Source organism: Macrotis lagotis, chromosome 2 (assembly GCF_037893015.1).
Source record: "Macrotis lagotis isolate mMagLag1 chromosome 2, bilby.v1.9.chrom.fasta, whole genome shotgun sequence".
Taxonomy (NCBI): Eukaryota; Metazoa; Chordata; class Mammalia; order Peramelemorphia; family Peramelidae; genus Macrotis; species Macrotis lagotis.
In genome coordinates, this window is record NC_133659.1 from 92,570,780 (window position 1) to 92,577,309 (window position 6,530).

The 6,530-nt window shown below is 33.4% G+C and overlaps 1 pseudogene; it reads right to left on the minus strand.

Moving 5' to 3' along the window:
* Positions 1 to 3,723: 3,723 nt before the first annotated feature.
* LOC141511913 (gamma-aminobutyric acid receptor-associated protein-like) lies at positions 3,724 to 6,259 on the minus strand (annotated as a pseudogene).
* Positions 6,260 to 6,530: the final 271 nt, after the last annotated feature.

A 6,530-nucleotide genomic window follows, 5' to 3' on the forward strand; every position in this document is an offset into this window, starting at 1 on the left:
GCTGTATTTTGTCAAAAAATTTTCAGCTTCTATTGATATGATCATATGATTTCTGATAGATATGTTAATGATAAAATTAATTATACTGACAGTTTTCCTAATATTGAACCAACCCAGCATTCCTGGGGTAAATCCTGCTTCATCATAATGCATTAGTCTAGTCATAACTTGTTGTAATCATTTTGCTAAGATTTTATTTAAAATTTTTGCATCTATATTCATCAGGGAGATCGGTCTATCATTTTCTTTCTGTGTTTTAACTCTTCCTGGTTTAGGTATCAGCACATGTTCGTATCATAGAATTAATTTGGCAAAGTTCCATCTTCCCCTATTTTTCCAAAGACTTTATATAGAATTGAAACCAATTGTTCCTTAAATTGATAGAATTCACTTGTGAATCAATCTGGCCCTGGAGATTTTTTTCTTAGCAAGTTCAATAATGGCTTGTTGAACTTCTTTTTCTAAGATAGGGTTGTTTAAGTATTTAATTTCTTCTTCATTTAAATGGGGCAACTTATTTTTTATTAAGTTCATCAGTTTCACTTATATTATCAAATTTATTTGCGTATAGTTGGGCAAAACAATTCTGAATTATTACTTTAATTTCCTCCTCATTGGTGGTGAGTTCAACTTTTTTCATTGATGACACTAGCAATTTGGTTTTCTTCTTTTTTTGTTGTTATAAAATTTACCAGGGGTTTATCAGCTGTATTGACTTTTTTTTAATAAAACTAGGTCTTGGTTTTATTTATTTGTTCAATAGTTTTCTTTCTTTCAATTTTATCAATTTCTCCTTTAATTTTTAGAATTTCTAATTTGGTACTTTATTGGGGAGTCTTAAATTTAATCTTTAATTTTTTTACTTGTATATTTAGTTTATTTATTTCCTCTTTCTCCAATTTATTTATATAACCATTTAAACATATAATATATCCCTGATAGCCACCTTGAGTGTATCCCATAGGTTTTAGTATGCTTTTTTTCATTATTGCCATTATCTAGGATGAACTAATTAATTCTATAATTTGTTGCTTGATCCACTCATTCTTTAAAATGAGCTTATTTAGTTCCCAATAGGTTCTGGCTCTCTATCTCCCTGGCCCAGTATTGCATATGATTTTTATTACATTATGATCTGAGAAAGATATATTCACTATTTCTGCCTTTCTGCATTTGATCATTAGGTTTTTATGTCCTAGTACATGGACAAATTTTGTGTAAGTGTCATGTTCCAGAGGGAAAAAAAAGTATATTCCTTTCTATCCCCATTCAATTTCCTCCATAGGTCTATCCTATCTAGTTTTTCTAACAATCGATTTACCTCCTTAACTTTTTTCTTGTTTATTTTATGATTAGATTTGTCTAAATTCTGAGAGTGGGAAGTTGGAGTTTCCCACAAGTAGAGTTTTTCTGTCTATGTCTTACTGTAGTTCTTTCAGCTTCTTCTCTAAGAATTTAGATGCTATCCCATTGAGAGCATGCATATTTTATACTAAATTATTTTATTGTCTATGCTTACTTTTATGAGGATAAAGTTTCCTTCCTTATCTCTTCTAATGCTATTTTCCAGCTGCTTTGTCTGAGATTAAGGATTACTACCCTAGCTTTTTTCACTTCAGCTGAAGTAAAATATATTTTGCTCGAAGCTTTTACCTATATTTTGTATGTATCTCTCTGCTTCAAATGAGTTCCTTGTAAGCAGCATATTGTAGGATTCTGGTTTTTAATGCACCCTGCTATGCAGTTATGTTTCAAGGGAGAGTAAATACCATTCACATTCTTTATTGCCCTCCATACAATCTTCCTTCTGTTTATGTTTCCCCCCCTCTTTTCCTTTATCCATGTTCCCCAATGTTTTGTTTCTGAATAATGCCACCTTCAGTATGTTTGCCCTCATATCAACCCCCCTCCACTTTCTTTCCCCTTTCTTTCCCCTTTCCTTTTACCATTCTTCTCTTTCTTCTCTTAATTCTGCTTTTTCTCCCTCTTCCTGCCCGCTTTCTCCCCTTTAAATGCTTGAAAGGTAAGATAAGTTTCTTAACTTAACTAATTGTGTCTATGTTAACGTTAAACCATATATGGTGAGATGAAGATTCAAGTAGCTTTCACCTCCTCCCTTCTTCTCCCAGGTGTTTTGCACCTCTTGACATAATGAGATTTACCCCCATTCAATCTCCCTCCATCCTCCCTTCTCTTTACTGTCCCCCTTTTTATGAAGGTATTGTTTATAAATAATGCTATATGAGTCACATAAAAGTTATGAGTGTTCATTACTTATGGCTATGTATGTTCTCTCTAATAGAGTTACAATTCTCAAGAGTTATAAGACTCTTTCACCCAAGTGGGTATATAGCCACTTTCATCTTATAGGATAGCAGTATTTTTTTAACCTTTTCATCTGGTGTCTTGAGCCTCCTGTTTGATGTCCAGATTTTCTATTTAGCTTTGGTCTTTTCATCAGTCAGTATTGGATGTCTCCCATTTCATTAAATGTCCATCTTTTTCCCTGGAAGAGAAGGCTCAGCTTTGCCAGATAGTGGATTCTTAGGTGTATTCCAAGCTCCCTGGCTTTTCAGAATTTCTCATACCAGATCCTTTGATCCTCCTAATGTTGCTGTGGCCAGGTCCAGTTTAATCCGTACTGTGGCTCCGTGGTATTTAAAATTTTTTCTTTCTGGCTGCTTGGAGGATTTCTTCTTTTATCTGATAGTTCTGAAATTAGGCCACAACATTCCTTGGTGTTTTCATTTTAGGATCTCTTTCCAGAGGGGATTGATGTATTCTTTCAATAGCTATTTTTCCCTCTGTTTCCATGATGTCAGGGCAGTTTTCCATCACTAAATCCTGAAATAAAAGTCCAGGCTGTTTTTCTCTTCAATTTTTTTGGGGGGAAGACCAATAATTCTCAGGTTATCTCATATTGATCTGTTCTCAAGGTCAGTGGTTTTGCTGATGTAGTTTTACATTTTTTTCCTATTTTTTGGATCTTTTGGGTTTGTTTAAAGCAATCTTGTTGTCTCACGAAATCATTAGTTTCCACCAATTCCATCCTTTTTTTTTAAGAGAATATTTTTCTTTATTTATCTTTTGCTACTCCTTTTCCAGTTGTTCAATTCTGTTTTTGAAGTTTTCCATTCCATTTATCCAAGTCTAGTTTTGAAAAAATCATTTTCTTTTTTGCATTTGCCCAATTGAAGATGATAGTTGTTCTCATTTTGTATTTGTCCAATTGTATTTTCCAGTGATTTGTTTTCTTTTTATCTTTTAGATTTTTTTTTTAATTTGATGATTTCTTTATTGATGTTCTCCATCCCCAGCCCATTTCTACCCATTTGGGAATGGAAGAGACAGAAGGAAATGTAGGAATCCAACTCCTTTCAGGCATCTGGATAGGAACAGAAACTGAAACAATCAGTGAATGAGAGAAAAAGAAAAGAAATTTGGTAGCCAAGAAGAGATTGTAGAAGGGGAAAATGGAAGAGAAGAAGGGGTAGAAAAAGTCTTAGGTCCAACGAAGAAACAAAATAGCGACATTGGGGATCTCCTCTACCTGTGCCCTCTTCAACTCCAGTCAGAATGGGCTGAGAGAAAGAATTATAACCACTGCAAACTGCAGGTCCTGACAAGAAGTGATAGTCTTCTAGTAGGGTGAAGAAACTGAGAAAAATGGGGTGGCAACCCACTCTCCCCACACACATAAACTTAGTGGGGTAACAGACAACTTCATAGACCATAGACAACTTTCTCTCTGTAGGAAATGTATAGAAAGACGTCTTCTTCATGATATTCCTGATGACTCTGGTGACATTGTTGACAAAGAAAAATAGGGCATCATCACCTTGTAGGTGAATTTGGTTCAGAACAAGAAGTAGGACTGACCAACTGTGAAATCAAATTACTTGTCCTGGTCTTAGGAGCCTTCTGCACAATCACTGGACATGGTTGGGCTACTTTTCCTGATCTTCTAACTTTCAGAGTGGTGCTTCTCCAAAGGGTGCTACTTCTTGTAGTCTAGTGGCCAGGGTGATTGAACTCAGTGTTCCAGAGGAATTTTGTTACTAATTATTCTAGCTCTGTAAAATAGTTGTTTGGTAGTTTGGTGTAGCACTGACTAAGTAATTTAATTTGAGTATAATTGTCATTTTAATTATATTAGCTCCACCTAAACTGTAAGCAATTGATGTTTTTCCAGTTATTTAGAAATGACTTTATTTGTGTGCAAGGTGTTTTGTAATTCTGCTCATAGAGTTTCTGAGTTAATCTTAAGAGGTAGATTTCCAAGTATTTTATGTTGTGTGCAATTGCTTTAAATGGAACTTGTATTTCTATGTCTTTTTCAGAGAGAAATGTTGATGATTTATTTGGATTTAAAGTATATCCTACTATGTTGATATATTTGGTAATTGTTTCATATAGTTTCTTAGTTGATTTTCCAGAGTTATCTAAGTATGCCATCATACAATCATTTGCAAAGAATGAAAGGTTTTTGACCCCTCATTGTCTATTTTAATTCTTTCATTTTTTTTTCCTTCTCTTATTGATAAAGGTAGCTTTTTTTGGCTTTTGCAAGGCTAAGAGGTTGAGTAATTTGCCCAAAGTCACACAGGTAGTTTAAGTATCAAGTGTCTGAGGCTGGATGTGAACTCATGTGCTCCTGACTCCAGGGCTGGTGGTCTATTCATTTTGCCATATACCTGACCCCTAAAGCTAATATTTATAATATAATATTGAATAGTTATGGTAATAATTGGCATCCTTGTTTCACTCCTGATCTTATTGGAAAGTCTTGCAGTTTATCCCCATTACATAAAATATTTATTGTTCATTTTAGATAGATGCTTCTTATTTTAAGGAAAACTGCATTTATTCTTATACTTCCCAGGTTTTTAATAGGAATGGAGGTTATATTTTGTCAAAGGCTTTTTCAGCATCTATTGAGTTAATCAAATGATTTATCTTGCTTTTGTTACTGATATGTTCAATTTTGTAGCATGTTTTCCTAATTTTGAATCATGCCTGACTGCTTGGTATAATTCTATCTGATGATGGTGAATTATCCCAGTAAGGTCCTTGCTAAAATTTTATTTTAAGACTTTTGCATCAATGTTCATTAGGAAGATTGATCTATAATTCTATTTGTCTGTTTTTAGTCTTCTTGGCTTAGTAATCAGCACCAAATCGATGTAATCAAAATAATTTGGCAAAACTTCTTTTTTTATAATAGATTTTGTAGAATTCGAATTAATTGTTCCTTAAATATTTGGTGGATGTCAGCTTTAAATCCATCTGGACTTGGAGAGATTTGCTTAGGGAGTTTATTGATGGTTTCTGCAATTACTTTTTTTTCTGAAATGGGTTTATTTATGTATTTTATTTCCTCTTCTGTTAATCTGGGTAGTTTTTATTTTTGCAAATATTCATCCATTTCACTCAGATTGTCAAATTTATTGGCATGTAATTTCAAAAAATTGCTCCAAATTATCTCTTTAATTTCCTCCTCATTTGTGGTGAGTTCACCCTTTTCATTTTTGATACTGGTAATTTGATTTTGTTTCTTTTTTTAAATCAGAATAACAGAAAGATTATCTATTCCATTTTTCCATAAAATCAACACAGCTTTTTTTATTAGATCAATAGTTTTCTTGTTTTCAATTTTTAATCTCTCTTTTGATTTTCAGAATTTCTAATTTGGTATCAAATTTGGGATTTAATTTGGGATTTTTTATTGCTCTTTTTCTTGCCTTTTTAGCTGTATACCCTGTTCATTAGTCTCCTTTTTCTCTATTTTATTCATGTAAGCATTTAGAAATATAAAATTTCCTATAAGAAGCCACTTTGACTACATGTCATAAATTTTGGCATGATGTTTCATTGTCATCATTTTCTTGGATGAAATTATTGCCAATAACTATGATTTCTTTGATATATTCATTCTGTAAATTAAATAATTTAGCTTTCAATTAATTTTTGATTCAACTTTCCTTGAACCTTTATTTACATATAATTTTATTGTATCATGATCTGAAAAGTATGAATTTATTATCTCTGCCTTTCTGCATTTGAGTGTAACATTTTTATGTACAAATATATAGTCGTTTTTGGTATAGTTGCCACATATTTCTTCTTGTCTAGGTCATCTATGCAGGCCTTAGGAGCCTTCTGCACAATCATGGGATCTGATTGGGCTACTTTTTCTGATGTTCTAACCTTCAATGTGGTGCTTCTCCAAAGGGTGTTACTTCTTGTAAACAAAATTCATCTTCCCAGGAACCAGGTCAGGATGGGCTGAGAGGAGTGGCAGTGGACAGGGCCAGGGCTGGGGGAGAGAGGGGGGTTGGAGATGGTAGCACTGAGTCTAATGGCCAGGTAATTGAATTCACTCTTCCAGATGAATTTTGTTATTAATTATTCTAGCTCTGTAAATTAGTTATTTGGTAGTTTGATTGGCATGGCACTGACTAAATAATTTAATTTGAGCAGAATTGTCATGTTGATTATATTAGCTCCACCTAACCGTGAACAATTGATGT